This window comes from Abramis brama, assembly GCF_963993115.1.
Source record: "Abramis brama genome assembly, chromosome: 16".
NCBI lineage: Eukaryota > Metazoa > Chordata > Actinopteri > Cypriniformes > Leuciscidae > Abramis > Abramis brama.
In genome coordinates, this window is record NC_139978.1 from 17,222,366 (window position 1) to 17,240,165 (window position 17,800).

General features: G+C 37.1%; 1 protein-coding gene across 3 annotated transcripts in view; it reads right to left on the reverse strand.

The window, feature by feature from the left end:
• The window catches only part of ncor2 (nuclear receptor corepressor 2), a 116,994-nt gene that overhangs the window by 82,709 nt on the left and 16,485 nt on the right, over window positions 1-17,800 (reverse strand). The gene's annotated exons all lie outside the window — the stretch shown is intronic.

A 17,800-nucleotide genomic window follows, 5' to 3' on the forward strand; every position in this document is an offset into this window, starting at 1 on the left:
TTACAAAGATGGAAACTGTAGTATTAAAAACACTTTACAATAAGATTCCATTTGTTAGATAACATTAGATAAAATGACGTAACAATAAACAATAGTTATATACTGTCGCATTTATTCTCCTTGGGGTTAATTTAAAAATACATTTTTTAAATCAAAAGTTAACATTATTTACGTTAACATTATTTAATGCACAATGAATGAAGTGAACAAACATGACCAATCAAGTGTTTGTATTAAATAACATTCACAAACATTAATTAATGTTGTAAAAATATATTGTTTACTCAATGTGTTGATGTTAGACAAAGCATTAAGTAATGTCAATGAATGGTATCTTATTGTAGTGTTACCAAACTATACAGGAGATAAAACGTGTTTTATTTGACTTGACTGTACTTTTATTTAATCCAAAACTGCATTCATATTTCATTTTAAAAGGGCTTTTTAAACCTGCTTAGAGCTATCCAGCCAAGAATAAGCCTAGAACTGCTTTTCTGACGGACTGATATAACATAATGACGGCTTTTTATTTCATTTCTCATCTCCATAAATATAAAGCTAATGCAAGGGCTAGAAATCAATAAATTCTTTGCTGATACTTCCTCGTCATCATGGAGAGCTCAGTTCGCACCGCTTTCCCCTTTCCACAAGCGCTTGCTCGTGGCGTCTGTCGTTGCTATGCAACCGCGCCGCTCATTTGAAATCTGCACGCGCAAAAAACGCGCTATGTGAACGGCCCCCGTATGACAACGTGACATTAGCCTAATCCAAAATATTTCCATATGTGGCTCTTTCCTCCTTTCTTATCAACAAGTGGATTTACAGCCGCCACATCAGCAGCACCGCCGGTCAGGAAACGCAGCTTTTTGAAATAAAGTTTTTCTTGTTTCCGAATACAAATATTTTTGAAGTATTTGTTCGAAATAAGTATTCGTAAAAAACACATTATTTGTGCCTTTCCGAATACCGTATTCGGGTTCGGCTCCACCCCTAGTTAACACACATCCCGTAAAGATCCCGTTAAGACACGTGACGTCAGGGTGTGTTGTAGAAAAGCCAGTCTAATCTTCCGCTACCGCTCTTTCCAATGTAGTCGTGCACTTGGTGGATTTTTTTACGCAGCATCTTAAGTTTACTAATGATCTGCGCTTTCGATCTCGAGTAACCACGCTTGAGCATTTTTTTCCGGATTCGGTCGTACACTAAACGGTACAGCATCGCGTACCGTTCCACAAAGCTGGCGAACTATATCAGCTTCAGCGTGGATAGTAAGGAGCTCCTTGGTCTCTGCTTAATTCTAATTTGCAGACATTTTTTCGTTCTTTCTTTTTTTTTTTTGAGAGAGAGAGAGAGAGAGAGAGGAGAGAGAAAAAACACCTGCTGCTGGCCAGATACATGTCGGCAAACTGTGGGAATGAATGGATCACTCTGTATCCCCCTCTCATCTCTTTCTATCCTCATTAGGGCAGATGGTGAGCTGTCCTGCATGCTAAAACTCCCCTTTTCACAGGTACAACAAAAATACACAGTATGGCTAAACAAAATTAATGTTCAAAGTCCCTTTAAACCAAGTCAGTTTAATCAGCGACTATCTTGGTAACATCCCTGGCTAGCTATTTTTCTATACAACTCTAGCCTACTTGAATGAGGACCAACAAATCAAACTAAACAATGCCTGGATCATATAATATTGATGCACTTTGTGAAAACAGGCAAAAGAGCTTACTGTAATACATATGCTTAACTCAAAAGACCATCCAGTTATACAACATGTTCTATTGAGATGGATTAGAAAATGTGAACTGAACTAGAATAAAACTGCAGCAAAGAAGTACTTTGCATTTATCTCTATATTTCCATAAAATGCATTTAATCCATGTTTTAATCTAATATTTAATATACATGTTAAGCATCACTGAACAGTCAGGCAGGAGAGACTGGAGAGCCAAGAACGCACTGCAGTCTTAACATTTTGATAACGTCAATCAGAGGTGGCGTTTCCTCATCAACACTGTTTTCACCACAGTGTGAACTGGAGACAAGAAAAGCAAAGCACCAGGTGTTGAGAGTGCCAACCCAGCACGGATGAATCCCAAACACACCAGGCAATGCTCATGAATTCAATGGACATGAATACAATGCTCATGCAAAAATGTCACAAGCAAGTGAGACCTACAGGATGGGTTCACATAATGTTAAAGCAGAGACCTTACAAGAACTATCGTAAACAGATGTTAGCCGCAGGGTTGCTTTATAACATGATGCCAAGTAGTGTGACTTGTTTAGTCAAAATACAGGCCTACTTGTAGTATGATGGATGCTCCTACAGCTCAGAAAGCTGAAGTAAGCTACAGGTGAAATAGTAGCAGACCATTTGCCCTTTCACTTGGGTTTCACTAAAGATGTCTTCAACAGGTGACACAAGACTAGAGATAGTATTAATCAAACAACATTAATATAATTAATAAAAAAACTATTTTTTAAAAATGTATTAGAACATAATTAAGTGCATACATTTCAGTCATGTACTTGGCAAACAAGTTTTGTTGACTATGCATTTAACGATTGAAATCTTAGACGAGTGTCTGGCATCACAGGTGTATCTTTCTTACTTCTCTTTGCTTAACCGTTCCATTCCATTCCAATCACACTACTATCCAACCTCTATTTGTGGACAACATGATACTTCGGCATTATCTGTGCAAATTACCGCTTCTTTTTATGTATCTGTATTCTGAAAGAGCAAGCACAATAAAGGTTTGCCTGAACGTGTCCATCTTTGTTTTCTGACCTGTGCACTGGAATATGGTCAACTTGGGGCAGAGTGTGATGCCATTTACAGCTACAACATGCCTCCTCCGAGTTAGCAGCAAAAGACAGCCCATGTGAAGCAAAGTCTCTTGGGAACAGTGACGACATACAGATCTGTGGTGTTCAAGTAGAAAGTTGGTAGATCAACCATACAGTTACCTCTTTGCCACTGGACGTCCAATGGAATGACATTTACAAGCCCTTTAATTCTATCAGGCTGTTCTAGTTAAAAGTTAAAGAATAGCTCTTTACAGTCTATGGCTTCAGATAAACTGGAGGTAGTGATATCACACTAATAAAGAAATGCAAACAGACACACTTCTCTGAATGGGCTTTTCCCCCTGTGGTTGCTGCGTGTCATTAGCCCTACTGCTCAATAAACACACAAACCCACTGCCATCTCAAGGGGCCCCATGACCTCCCTCTCACTGACACACAAATTACCATGTGAGAGAAGTCTGTCTCTATACATAGAACAGTTGTGGGTCTACTCTGTACATTACAACCTAAAACAAGGTCCTTGAGTGTTGTCAAATACGTTGACATTAAAACGAAGTCAGATCCTCTGCTCTAACCCCCTGTGGCTCTTATACTACACAAAGAGAGGCACACTACCGTCCTTCTTCCTTCCTGTCTGTCACTGAATGATTTACATGGAAAGAGCAGAACGCTTAGCTGTGCTTTACTGTGCTGGGTGTATGTGTGCTGGGGGAGGAGATTCAATAGTCCAGGAATGTTTGGAGCTCTGAGGAGAAACAAAAAGTCTTTGTCATCCTGAAGACACATTGTAGACTCAAACACATGAACCCACATGCAGTGTCAAATCAATCACACATAACTCACAGACAACACAAGTCTGTTAAGTGTTTCTTGTTTTTGCAATAAGACCTCTTCTTAAAGGAAAACTCTGGGTTATATCTATGATTGTGATGTTGTGATGCTAAAGATAATCACATATAACTTCACTGCATCCAAACAAAAGAGATACACTACTGTTCAAATTTTGGGGATCAGAAATATTTTTGATGTTTTTGACAGAAGGCTCTTATGTTCACCAAGGCTACATTTATGTATTTATCAAAAATACAGTAAAAACAATGCTATTGTGAAATATTACTAAATAAATAACTTAAATAAATAAATAAATATAAATATAAATATATAAATATATATATATATATATATATATATATATATATATATATATATATATATATATATATATATATATGTATGTATGTATAGATATGTATTTATAAAACCATTAGTTCCAATCCTTGATTCTGATTGGTCAATAGCTGTGCTTTATTCACGCTAAAACACGGCTATGACCGCTTCACCCAACTGTTCTATGTATCACTACACAACACCCCTAGCAACCACTCTTAGTAACTTAAAAACGTTTGATCTCATTAATATTGTTCATTGAAGCTATAGTAGAGTATTGTGAGAGATCGAGTAAGCGAGTGTACCTGCATTTACAGTAGATATAGCATTTTCCTTCAGGTCAGTCATATTCATAATAAAAAAATAAAAAATCCGTTTGAATGTCCGCTGCGATATCTTGTCCTTTTAACAGTTAAGGGGTTTTTCCGTGCCCATAGTCATCTGTCAGTTGCGTCTTCCTTCTCCGTGTTCACAAGTTTGATTCCTTTTAATGTAAAAGTCTTCTCTACTGACTGACTCACTCATAAAGACGGTCTTTTGACATCTATTGGCGAAATAATGTATGTAACTTTTGTTGCTGTTTACGGTCAGGGACTATTTTTTCCAGCGGAAGGAAGGCTTTTAGTGATTTTACTTCATAAAAGTTGCATAGATACATGTTTTTCGGCTTTTATAGTTGTATTGTGTGATAACCGTTTTATAAAAGCAATAAGATACTCGAGACAAGTGCTGTATCGTGTTTGGTTTTTTTTAAATGTAATTTATTCATGTGATGGCAAAGCAGAATTTTCAGCATCATCCATTCTTCAGTGCCACTTGATCCTTCAGAAATCATTCATATTATGCTGATTTAGTGCTCAAGAAACGTTTTCTTATTATTATAAACACTTGTGCTTAATATTTTTGTGGAAACCATGATCATTTTTTTTCCCAGGATTCTTTAATGAAAGTTCAAAAGAACACCATTTATTGGAAATAGAAAAGAATTTCTAAAAAAAAATCTAAATTGCATTTTAGATTTGGAACTTCTCTAGATGGAGGAACTTCTTTATTATTAACACAATTCCTGCGGATCATAATCATCTCTTCATGACACATTTGCATAGACGCAAAGCAAATGTATTTTGCTAGCCATGACAGAAGATGCTAATTCTCGTACATCAGAACAGACTTTCAATGAAATTACGCTGAGGTTGTTATCTTACAATTAGCTTTGTTTTTGAAATTGTTTACAATTAGCATAAGTTTTGCATTATAGGCTCATGTGCCTGTTGACAGGATTCACATACCAGACTCACAGAAATGAGTCCAGAGAACTAAGATTTATTTAAAAAGAAAGACACTGGGTGTGAATTGCACATGTGTCCGGTTTGGTTGATCTACTGGCACAGTGTGAACTGTGGAAATCTGGAAACAAACTTACCACTGTTCTGAGTTCTCTGGCATCATCTAGCTTTGTGAACAAAAAAACACAACTGCTATAACAAAGAGAGAGAGAAAGAGGGAGAGAGAAAGAGACTGGGAGAGAAAGTGAAAGATAACAAGAAAGGAGGAAGTGAGAAAAGAGAGTAGGAACAGCAAAAGACCTGGAAAGTATTCCTGTGGAATGAGAAAGAAAAGGGGAGATATCTGTATGAGAGAGAGACAGAGAGTGAGACTATAGGCCCTCAGACAGAAGGGGAAACACATGCCCTGGCACGGATACAGACGCCCACAGGCAAGCTCATGGCTGCCTGCCAACAGCACGAATGAACTCACTTACCCCTCGCTCTCTCTCTTTTCTCTCGTTCTCCCTCTTTCAATCACAGCACTCACTCATTCCCAACTCTTTATTCTCCCTTTCTAGGAGTGGCTGGCTTTTGTATGATCGCACTCGCTTTTTTTCTCTCCACCTCGCTCTTGCGTTACATCTCTCTTCCTACCTTTTTCCGCCTCTCGTTCTGCTGATAAACACTCAGCTTGAAAGAACTGGAAAGAACCAGAGCTAACTGCCTTACCATTAACCACTGTTTATTTCTATCTTTCAAACACACATTTTAGGCTTTGAAATCTTGCGATTTATAGACTCTCGCAAAAGCTGAGCTCAGTTCTTCTGTCTGTCATGATGGATGTAATAAACGTGAGGTGTTAGCAATGGAAGAAAGGCATCAGCTGATGAGCTGGGATCAGGTCCCTCCTGCAGGCCCAGTAATGTCAGAGACAGCGTGAGATGGGGTGGTCGTGTGCACGTTCCTTCCCATCCATCTGCATCACCACAACATCTCCCATAATCCCACGGCACAAAATGCCACTTTAATCAGCACTGTCCTTATCACCTCTAATTTCCCACCTTCAGTGTTTAAGCTCGAATGTTCAGTCTGGGTTTTGGTTTGAATCTGACACTCTCTGTGAAGCATGTTGTGTATTAATTAGTGCACCACATTTAGACAGTAGAAATGTTGTCAATCTTCTATCCTCTGAAGACAGGCTGTATATCATCCTCTGGTGGAAGAGGCAGGACTATATACTGAGACACAGCTCTTCCTTCTCATTCTGTCAGTAGGGATCAATCTTCTTCCAAATAAAGCAACTCTTCACAGATTATATGGATTTTTCTCATTCAGCCTTTCTGCCGAATGGGCCTTTCCAGTTCTGGCATGGAAAAATTGGCTGCTAAAACCTGCTAGTTTTGAATCAAGAATAACTAACATCAGTGGTTGTTTGATGGAACAATGTCCACACTAGGGCTGCAGCTAATGATTATTAGTATTCGATTAATCTGTCGATTATTTTTTCAGAATAATCACATTAAAAAATCTAGAAATTCTTATACATTAAAAATGTATTTGAATTTTAATCCATTATTTTAAACAATGTTATTCCACATCCTACCCAATGCTGTCCTCCAAACAATGTGTGATATAAAAGCCTATGATAACAAATATAGTGAATGTATCTATGTAGGCTATGCTGTACAAAGATTCGTGTGACACCCTTAATTGATACAGTCTCAGCAAGCATAATAATCGCGATATTTAAGTGTATCAATACTTTTTTACACCTCTATGAGGTACCTTTCTGCAGTTAAAATGCTCTTGTTAGTGTTTGTGTGAGCACTCTATGAAGTGTCAAAGGTTTCTATTTATTACAACATGTTTTTGCAGCGTTGAGCTTTGGCTTCCAAGGATCATAAAAATAAGATATTTGAAATAAAACTATTAAAATTAAGCCGTATTCCATCTACCGCAACTTCCTTCTCTTCACATCTCTAAAACCCAAACTTAATGTCAGAATCAGCACAATCGGGATTGTTGTAAAATGCAGTCTCTACTGTTGCTAAATTGCGGTACGTGTTTGATAATAAAAAGAGCTATTAAAAGCACAATAATCCGTGCACGAGACACTGTTTCCAACAGTTGGAATCCAACTTCAAGGCGGCTTTCTCTGCGTCCGAAAAGGGCCGAGACTAGACAAGCAAATTATACTTTAGGCTTTGTGTGCGCATCTAAACAATCAAATACACACAAAAGGTGTCAAAATGACCGGCTTGGAGAGTATTCACTTAAACAGTTTAAGTATGTGTATTATTTATTGCAGTCACGTCAAATTACAGCACTGAATAACGCATTTCTATTGACAAAATGCATCTAAATAGTGGACGAAACAGAGTGAGCTGGTGCTGGAAAGGTATGTGATCCAAGCTGCTAACAACATGAGAATTCTTTAATTTAATCGTCAATAATGCATTAGCGTGATGTTTAACAAGGCTGTCAGGCGCTTTGACATGCGTATGCTGTTTAATATGAGACATTTTTCCTCCGCGCAAAAAGCATTAGAGGGGGCATTCAAGGGGGAGACAATTAATATTCAGCGCAAAAAAAAATCATTTTGCTGAAATATCTGTTGTTGGACATCAAATTTAGGTTTAAAAGTCAAGTTTTTTTATGAGAGTGGTAACTGTAAAGGGATAACAGCGTGTAACTGAATATAGGCCTAAATGTAAGACGTTTCTTACATTTAAAGGATAAAGAAATGTCCAGAGTGAATGTGTGTGTTCCTGCAGAACAATGAAAGCTGAATCTACATCAGTGCTGATAATGGTATATCATCTATCTTTATTTATTGGCTTAATATTTTTTTACTAACTTTTCAAATCAGTCACACAGTGACTTTTACAAAAATCTGTAAATTTTTAAGCACTTTGTTTTATGATCTGTCATGACAGTTATTGTTTTTTATTTCATGAATAAATAGGATAAGTTAATATATTACAAACTGTTTCTTTGCATTCATTTTTGATTTATTGATTGATTGATTTTGTACTGTCTGTGTGGATAACTGTGTTCGTCGACCACCACCAAAGACCATTGTTGACCCAGGCAACGACTTTAAAGGTTTTAAAAAGGTCTCCTTCCTGTTCTGAAGACCCATTCACAAGATGTTAAAATCTAAAACGCAAATGACAAAGCATTTTTTTTTCCTCATGCAGGTTGATATTTTATTTACATTACACATCAGTAAATGCAAGCTTTTGTATCAACAAACCATGTGCGAATTTCTTGGAATGAGCCTTCAAACAGGAGCAGTATTTATGGTGCTCAAACACACACAAACAGACGCACTCGTCGAGCAGGATGAATGGCATATGACAGCTGTTAGGATGCACCTTCACCTGCATCCAGCAAAGCTTTTAATATCACTATTGCTCACAAGCAACTCAGTGACTGCCAGCAGATGAAGTTATTGTGTCTACAGTGGGCTCGCTGGTAATGTGTGTGTGTGTGTGTGTGTGTGTGTGTGTGTGTGTGTATGTGTGTGTGTGTGTGTGTGTGTGTGTGTGTGTGTGTGTGTGTGTGTGTGTGTGTGTGTCAGACTGTATTTCCCCTTTTCAGTGCCTCTTTCTGTTTTCTCCTCTATGCCACCCCCTTTCTCTCCTTTCCTCCCTCTTTCCCCTCTCATCTGACCTTTCCATTGTTCTTTCAGTCAGTGGCCCCTGTAGGTTATTTGGGGTCATGGTGCAGGGCAGCTGTCTGACCTCTGCGACGGGCTGTGAATAAAAAACACCTACCCCCTCCTAACACAGTTAAAAACTCTCTATACTGTCCGCATTCTCGCACCACTTTAATCCATATTTGGACCCGGGTCAAATGCTTACAGCTCTGTGCAAAACTGTGCAGAGCGATGAATGCTCATCATATTCACCTTCAAATCTCATCATCAGCCATCTGCCTTCCAACACTGCTGATAAACCACACTACCATAATTCATAGGAGTTTCTGAATGGATGCCAAATGGGAAAAGGCCATTAAACTATATACAGAGGTTTTCAAGTTTGACCAAAAATAAATAAATGAAAGATTTAAAAAAGAGAGATATAAATACCATAATAAACAGTGGCACACTAACATCGCATCCTGATTTTTGAAGCTACACAGTCCAAACCACGGGAAATACCACCATTTCCTAATGTTTCGGTGTCCAGTAACACTAACCACACATTTACAGCACACTGGTTTACAACCCGACATCCTGACAGAGTATTTCCACTCGGCTCTCAAATACATAGACATCTTACCCATCCCCCACCTCTCAAAACACCCGAGTACGGACACAACACCCAGCCACCTGTACATCAACGCCTAGACCATTTTCAGCAAAAAGCAACATGAAAAACCAAACAGAAGATCCCCAAACAGCATGTATGAACTCAACCTGAGTGTAAACAAATAATCTATAACAGGCCAACAAGGAACAACTACAGTTACTATACACTCATGAGCCAAATACATAGAAGCACGCATACAGCCTGGTCCCTTTAACAAGCACACACAATGAGAGAAGAATTTCTGTTGCATAACGGCAGAGTGAATGACTTACCAATAATTTGCAGGATAATCTACTACATTAATCCTTCCTGCCTGCCCTGCATCATTCACGATCAGCGTCTTTCTGTGTGAGAGAGCAATACCGTGACTGTTTTGATCAAGGTCACATAATGAACCACAAGGTTCCACTTGTCTGTGAAGGCAGGGTAGAGCGTACACAAGCAGCTATAGAGGTAACACAGGATGTAGACAGCCTAAAAACAGTGATGCTAGAATCTTAAATGCACACACAATGCAACTCGTGTCACAGTGTGAAACATAACTAGGAATGGTGTACAAATGGCAGCTGAGAACACTTCATTCTCACCACAAATGAAACAAACAGTTTATCATTTGCTCATCCAACACGCTCTTACAGAGAGGGTGTCAAGAAACCAAATTGCTTTAAACAAAGATAGCAAGACATGATGCATTTAATAGCCAAACAAGTCCATGTAGCTTATGTTATGTTTGCATGCACCTTAAAAATTGAGATCAGTCGAACTAAAATAAAAATTTATTTATTTAACTGTTTTAATCCATTTTTTCTGAAGTTGACCTAGATGTGATGGTAGCTTGGCTTTTTCCAGCAATTTATTCAATTTCAATTCAATTTATTGGAATATGACAGCCCTTGTAAATAATTACTAGATAAATCTGGCAAGGTTTTATAAAATAAACACAAAGCAACAGAAAAGTAATCATTTATAAATAAATAATCGAGAATCAACAAACACAGTAATGTTTTTCATTTTATTTCTAAACTTTTTTTTATTTGATCTTTTTCATGCAATGTTTAATTAAACAATATTTAAAGGCTACATGCATGTTTTAATGTATTTACTTATAATTTTTAATACCATTAATAATTAATTAATTTTATTCATTTTATATTTTTATTGTCAAACAGTTAAATAAAAAAGTGATTAAAATAAAATGGTTCCAATTATGAATCACATATGAATCGTGATTCTATCTTCTAACAATTCGAATCGATTCATACTAGAGCCCGACCGATATGGATTTTTGGGCGCCGATGCCGATACCGATAAAAAAAAGCCAGATACCGATATATCGGCCGATATTATTTGTGTGTATATTATAATACAGTAGCAATATTATTTATGTGTATTATAGTACAGTAAGTTTGGACACACTTTCCAATTGGTGTGTACAAACTTTTGATGGGTACTGTATATATAGAATACACAGTATAAACAGAATAAATATATAAACGTTTTGCAATGATCACTCAAATGTGGTGATCAAACACTTGTGTGACAAAGATATGCAATGGAGGCAGGGTGAATGATAGAATGAGAATTTGAGCTGTAACCAAACTAGTTTGCATTGCATTTTATATTATATTATATTCTAAATACTCTTCTATTTTTAATCTTAATTTAGTGGAGGAAGAACTCAGATCTTTTTAGTAAAGTAAAATTAATAATATAATGAAAACGTTTATAATTACATATGTACAGTAGTTTTATACTATTTTAAATAAGTAGTAAGCAAAATGTACTAAACGTGAAACTAGGCTACAGGGCTGGACCCGAATATTCGTTCGGTGGGTTAGTATTCGATTTGAAAATTTGACATTCGAATATTTGTTGTTGTTTTTTTTTTTCACATCTGGGATCCCCCGCGAAACGGTTCTCATTCGCGCTTGAATAAGGCCGGCGACACACTGACTGCGTGGCATGGCCGTTTTTATTTCGGCTCCCATGTTAACAGGTTGGAGTTTGCACACTGCCTGCGTGAGACACGCGTCTCTCAGGCGCGGCTCGAGCCACGCGGAAAACGCGTGCATGCCAGAAATAGAACCGACGCGCAAGTCTTCTCTGGCAAGAGCTCAGAACAGCGGAGTTTGTATGGACCAAAGTGCATGCCTGAGCTTGTGTTTTGGATTAAGCTGCTGTTGCTTTGACATTGTGGAAAATAGAATAATAGAAACAAAATGTATTAGACTTTTTACCCGTTATTATCAATCTAAATTAATCTCGTTTTTTAATTTAACTTAATTTCGTTTTTCTTTATTTAAATTTCGTTTAATTTCTTTATTTAAATTTCGTTTAATTTCTTTATTTAAATTTCGTTTTTCTTTATTTTAATTTCGTTTAATTTCTTTATTTAAATTTCGTTTAATTTCTTTATTTAAATTTCGTTTAATTTCTTTATTTAAATTTCGTTTTTCTTTATTTAAATTTCGTTTAATTTATTTAAATTTCGTTTAATTTCTTTATTTAAATTTCGTTTAATTTCTTTATTTAAATTTCATTTTTCTTTATTTAAATTTAGTTTTTCTTTATTTAAATCTACCCTTTACTGTGTCAGTAATTTTGTTAGTCAGAAAAATATTAGACTACCTTAAAAGTATTGCTTAATTTAACAGACATGTGTGTGCGTTTTATATCACTAACAGTGTCCGTTCTCGGACGCGTTCTCTGCCCGCGTGAGGTGCGCGCTTCCTGCTCGCGCTGTTCTGTAGTTTACTAAAAGTGTATTAATTCTGAACGTGTCGCGTCTCCATCTGGCTACTTTTAATGCAAAATGGCCCTATATAAAGTGTTATAATTACATAAATTATTGGAATATTGCTTTATGTTGTAACGTAGCAGAATGAGCTTTAACACTGTGTCTACACCAGACGCGGCCGTTATTTTTTTGCCACTTTTGCCAGTTCTTTGTAACAGCTTTTAGGTGCTTTATTGGCAGCGCCATTCTTACATAAATCACTGCACACTGCATTTTTTTAAATATTAATTTATCGGCCGTTATAAATGCCGATACCGATAGTTAGGAAAATGCCTAATATCGGCCGATAATATCGGCCTGCCGATATATCGGTCGGGCTCTAATTCATACATTTCAAAAATCGATATTCTAAGCGTCTGTTAATAACGTGATGAACAAAGAACAGTGAATAAAGAAGAAAGAACCCTTTCGTGTGAGCTACTATCCTAAAATTACTAATAAAATTACTAATATTACTAATATCCTAAAAAATTCAAAGCACGAAAAGTAATTTATTATGAATAAAATGACCCCAAGAATCGTCATTTTAATCGAATCGTGAGATTCCAGAAGATGCCCACCCCTAGTTCCAATAGTTTTTGCTATAGTGTCAAAATGTGTCAAAATTAGAACTGAGAAATTTGACTGGTATTGGTACAGACTACTGAAATTATGGTACCGTGACAACAGTAGTTTAAAGAATATTTTACAACGGCTTTGAATGCAGCTCAGCCAATCATAATCAATGGACACAAACTATTTGTTATATAACATGTATTTAATCAATCAAATATTTGATTATGCATTGTCACTTGGACAAAGAGATGAAGACGGTAGATAAACTATGCAAAAAACAGGTTTTAACTAGGGTTGTGCCGCTAGACGATAGTATCGTGTATCGATGATAGTCAGAGATATCACTGATGGCAGATGGCTTTGACGATATCAATACGATAATTGGCTTTTTTAATGTTTTAAAATGTATTAATGTAATAAATTATTATTATTATTATTATTATTATTATTATTAATATTATTATAATTGTTATTAAATTAATATTAGGACCTAAATTCATAACAACATCACCACATAACCACACTTGCGACATCACGACATGCGCATATGAGGACTCCTCAAAGAACATGTTTTTAAACCAGACTACAAAACTACATCCCACATCAAAATTGAATTGCAAGGTGATCCATTCACAAATTGTCAAGAGTGCTTGTTATAACAGACGCATCATTCTTATACAGTTGTTGTTTGAGCCAAGATGAAAACGGCATCGCTGTTCGTCAGCATTTTGTTTCCATAGCACTGTTCCATTATATAGGCCTAATAACAGTCTTTAGTTCACAAACGCTGAGCGCATCCGTCTTTGGCTCAGCGCCAGCCATAGCGCGAAAGCAGAGTTTGAATCTGGCAGTCATGTCACGTCACTGTACATTCGCTTCTTAGTGGTCAGCTGCTGCAAAGCGTGCCAAAATTTAAATTGCTGATGAGATGTAGAGGAAAATATCTAGTGGAAAATGAGAATGTTACATTACCCTTTACGTTAAAATTATTAATTTCTGTACCTGAATACTACTGTTAGACTTTATAACTTTGTTATTTAGTATTCATCTCTGCTTGTAATTAGTGTATTTGTTCTTATTTTATTACTGACTGTTCACTTGTTTTAAATAATGTTTGAACTTTATCAGTTAGGCTAGTAGTTTTTGATGTAGTATCGAAGAACTTCAAGTGAGCTTTAAGTTATAAATGAAAAGCAAAGTTATGAGATATATGAGATTAATCAGATATACATATACAAAATAAACATATTACAAATGATATCTGCACAAAATGACGCAAATGCACAAGTTGAACTAACCTTTAACTAAGTTAGTTGCCATTCAAAATTACTCTCGCAACTAAACCCAAATAATTCACAATGTTTTATTACAATATTGTTCTCCTTACAATGTTATGTAATATGACAGTCCCAATCATAGTCATTATTAGTCGTGCATTACCGTTTGAGCTGAAGCTGATCACCGGCACGCTTTACTACAGTGTTAATTCTGAACCAAATTCATCCTGTATGAGATAAATCAGATATAGATTTGACTACACAAAAACACAATATTAAAACTTACATTTGCACAAAACAAAAGGCTGCGAATGCGTGCTTTACATGTTTTGTGGTTGCGCATGAACCTGCTTAATCGACGATCGATAAGTTATCGATTAAATGTATTATCGACAATTAATCAATCGTCGATTAATCGTTAACATCCCTAATATATATATGCTGATCCGAAAAATTATCCTATCCCTGGCTCAAAAGCCGTAAATGATCTGAACCGTGAATTTTGTGATCCATTCCACCACTAATACGTACATAAATAGTCTTAGGTGCAGATTAAAAGCCACTGAACACCACAAACAAACACAGCCATGCACACATCTCAATCCCTCCCACAAGATGAATGAGAGTTGCATCAGGTGTGCTTCTGTGTGTGTGTGTGTGTGTGTGTGTGTGTGTGTGTATGTGTGTGTGTGTGTGTGTGTGTGTGTGTGTGTGTGTACGTTTGATAAACATCTCCACCCGCTTCCTCTCACCAAAATAAAATAAAAGGCACACAGTTAGCAGGGGAACACCAGCAGTCTCTCTCCTAGCACTCCAAACCCACTCCCGCTGGCTGTCGGCAGAGATACCCTTTGTCTGCCAAAGCTGCTTCAAACAATCATTTTTCAGCAGCGGCCGAGCAGAAAATGAGATTCCACCATCAATAACCTGCAAGCCTCTTCTTAGCAGTCTGGAATTTCCCCCTGAGCCAAGCGCTCACATCCTCCACAGTCTGGAGAGAGAGACGTCACCGATGAAGAGTTTACAGTAAAGCTATGAATGGACATTAGAGAGAGGCTGGGGAGAGGGGCCTTTGGAATTGGGAAAGTCTCAATTCTCTAAATGATTTTGTCTGCCGTCTTTTGTGCAGAAATGAAACCAAGGGTCAGGGTTGCAGAAGGTAACTCACAATCTCTCCACTCCCCCTCTTCTTTTCTTAAACCTCCTCTGCTTGATGCTTGCTGAGTGCATGTGTGTTTCTAAACACGGTGACCAAGATTTCTTCTTCTCTCTTTGCAGTTTATCAGTAACGTGAGCTCAAATGCGTGTTTGTTGGAGTCAGCTAAATTAATGCTTATCTGATCACATTTTCTGCAAAGATTTCCACTTTTAGGCATAAACCAAAATCAGCTTTTGTTAATGCTTCACATTAAGGTTTCATTCGTTAACATTAGGGCTGTAATCAACCAAAGAAAATCTTAGTCCTGACATTTTCGACTAAAAATCGACTAAAAATGATGTTAGAAAAAAAAAAACGTTAAATTAATTAGCTGCGCACTGAGCGCAGTACTTGGTAGCCTTGTTGTCTGCCTAAATGAATTATAAATAAACATAAAAAACTAGTAGGCTATTTGCAGTATATTAAATCATTTTTGACCTAATTATTTTGGACTGAAATGAGTCTGACAGACGAGTCTGTCGGCTCTGACAGCGTTGCATCACGTGCACCTGCGCAATATCATAGCCTATGATTTCTGAAAATAGTACTATGTTGTCAACTAGTGATTAGTCTCGCGTAGCCAGACCTTCAGACTGACGGCTGAAGGTCTGGAATTCATAGCAGCTTTCTTTGGCCAAGGCCCGCCCATAAGGCCGTTTGACCGACATGTCAAACAACCAATTACAGTTCGTTTCGTTCAGCGTCACGTTTCGGGCGTGGAAATGTCCCCACAACAACAGACCGGCGTGCAACAAGTCAGTCAGGATAGAAAATCAAAGAAGGAGAAGAAAACAAGCAGTAAGTCATTGATCTGTTCGTGCACGTGTACTTTTGAGAATCCTGCGTTTAGCTGATCTTGATAAATGGTCATTGTCACTCATGTAAACACAACAGTTTTTCTTCCGCAATCACACGTCTGCGCTTTGTTTCCCGGCTGACCGAAAATAAACGCGACACTCGCGCCCCCCGGAAATCCGATAAAATTCAACCAATCAGATGACGACTTCGACATTCCTGAAGTGTTTCCAGTTAAGTGTACCATATGCATCAGACGTTTAGCCAACGTTCCGTGGGCGTGACGTCTGAGGCTGAGACTAACTAGTGATATCATCACAAGAACTTTTGAGGAATATGCAACAAAATTTAGACAATTGTTTTTGTCATATGTATTATAATAACTGACAGACACTATCATTTCAGGCTGAACATAGGAGCTCAGCTTCGCGGATCGCATTTTCCTCAGAAGAAGAGCGGGACTCCGACAATGAACGTTTGCATTTTAAATAGCGACTTGATCTAGCCGTGGATTTCAGATGAGTACGTTTTTATTTATATTCGTTGGATTTTTCCAGACTTCTATTTGGATATTTTTAAAATGCAATTTATTCCTGTGATGTTAATTATTACTCCAGTCTTCAGTTTTACATTTACATTTCTCATGAAACATTTCTTATTATTATGAATGTTAAAAACTAGAGGTCGACCGATTCATCGGTTTTGTCAATATATCAGTACCGATAGTTGATTGGTGGAACTATCGTTATCGGTAAAAATCCACACCGATAGTTTTTCCGGGTTGCGTCCGTTGCTGGAGCGGCTGAGAAGAGTGTGCTGTCATTACACAGTATCAGAGCGCTGAGAAGAGACTGCTGGCATTATACAGAACGTGGCCTCTAGAGGACAAATAAAACTATCACTGGCGACTCGTGTTGTTTACCGCAGCACGGAGAGAACACACTGCACGGAGAGCGCTGACATTTCAGATGCGCATCTAAAACACTGACAGCGAAATGGTATGAATACAGAACACTCCAGTCCATGTTGCCATATCATTATAAAGTAATTAATTTGTTGACTAGATGCTGCATTAGCAGAGAAAGAACAGAAGTATGTTTGCCGTCGAGGCTGTGAGGACTCTAACATTAGTACCTCAAGTGGTTAAAACAATGTGAAAAAAACACGCAAACCTGACCCAAATGTTTTATGTCGCAATTGTTACCATCTATTTGCATTAGTTTATATCCAGCTGGCCACTTTTATGCATTCATTAGCTGGGGAAGTTTAATTTTTAAAGCTAGTGACATCGGTCGACTTCTACTGAAAACCGTTGTGTATGATTTTTTTCAGGATTCTTTGATGAATAGAAAGTTCAAAAGAAATCTAATGTAACATTATTCACAAAAAAGTTTGGGCTCAGTAAGAGTTTATTTTTTTGTTGCAGTTGTTGTTTTTTAAAGAAATTAATACATTTATTCAACGAGGATGCCTTATATTGATCAAAAGTAACAGTAAAGAAGAATTTGTTTAATGTTAAAAATCTTTCTATTTCAGATAAATATTCTTTTGAACTTTCAGTTCATCAAAGAATCCTGAAATGTTTTCAACATTGATAATAATCAAACATGTTTCTT